Genomic DNA, 1046 nt, shown 5'->3' with positions numbered 1-1046 from the left:
GGTCGGAGCACGGCGCCGGCCTCCTTCCATCAGACCTCCTCCGCCCGGCGCACGAACCGTCATGGAGGGGAGGCGGGCATCGAACGGCCGTCGCTCTCAACAGCCCCGCCCACCCTAGTTCCTCAGAGGAAAGAGGGGAAAAGCTGTGCGTGCGTGCGTGCGTGCGTGCGTGCGTGCGTGCGTGCGTGCGTGCGTGCGTGCGTGCGTGCGTGCGGTGTGGATGCGTGCGTGCTTGCGTGCGTGCATGAGTGCGTGCGTGTACATGCGTGCGTGTGTGGTGTGTGCGTGCGTACGGTGTGTGTGTGCGTGCATGCTTTCGTGCGTGTACATGTTTGCGTGCGGGCGTGTGTGCGTGCGTGCGTGCGTGCGTGCGTGCGTGCGTGCGTGCGTGCAGACAATAGGGGCCGGTCACATGGTGATGGGCTGTGTGGTCATTGGTTCTCCCGGTGGGGGCGGTGCCTCCTATTGTCCGTGGCGCACTGTAATGCTATTACTATGTGTAATTATTCGGGCTAATGACAAACTGAGTGCAGATAATGGCTCCACTTGGCTCCAGCGTACAGCTGCTCTGGGAGGTTACTCTAGCCTGACCCCCTCCCCCCCCCCCCCCAGCGATACTCACGGTGGCGCTTCTCCTTTAAACACAAAACAGGGAGAAGCTGGACCTGATTGTTTAAATACCTGGTTGCTTCCGCACGTTGCCATGGTAGCAAGACACACGCACACATGGATGCGCACGTGTGAGTGCGCGCGCGCGCATACTCGAGTACAAACACACAGAGTCACGGTGACACACACACTCTCACACGTACACTCGTGCACAGACACACACAAACGGACACATACACACAGTCGTGAGTGCATACATACACACAAAAACACCTACACACACGTCGCAGACACACACAAACATGAGTACACACACAAACACACACATACAAACAGACGTGTGTGGAAATATACCCACACAAACGTAAACACTCACGTTGAGTGCACACGCACGCACGCACGCACGCACGCACCAGGCTAGCGCTCCAGCCCTCGGC

This window comes from Gadus chalcogrammus, chromosome 4 (assembly GCF_026213295.1).
Source record: "Gadus chalcogrammus isolate NIFS_2021 chromosome 4, NIFS_Gcha_1.0, whole genome shotgun sequence".
Lineage (NCBI taxonomy): Eukaryota > Metazoa > Chordata > Actinopteri > Gadiformes > Gadidae > Gadus > Gadus chalcogrammus.
The sequence above is the reverse complement of the archived record's forward strand: the minus strand, read 5'-3'. Positions refer to the sequence as shown.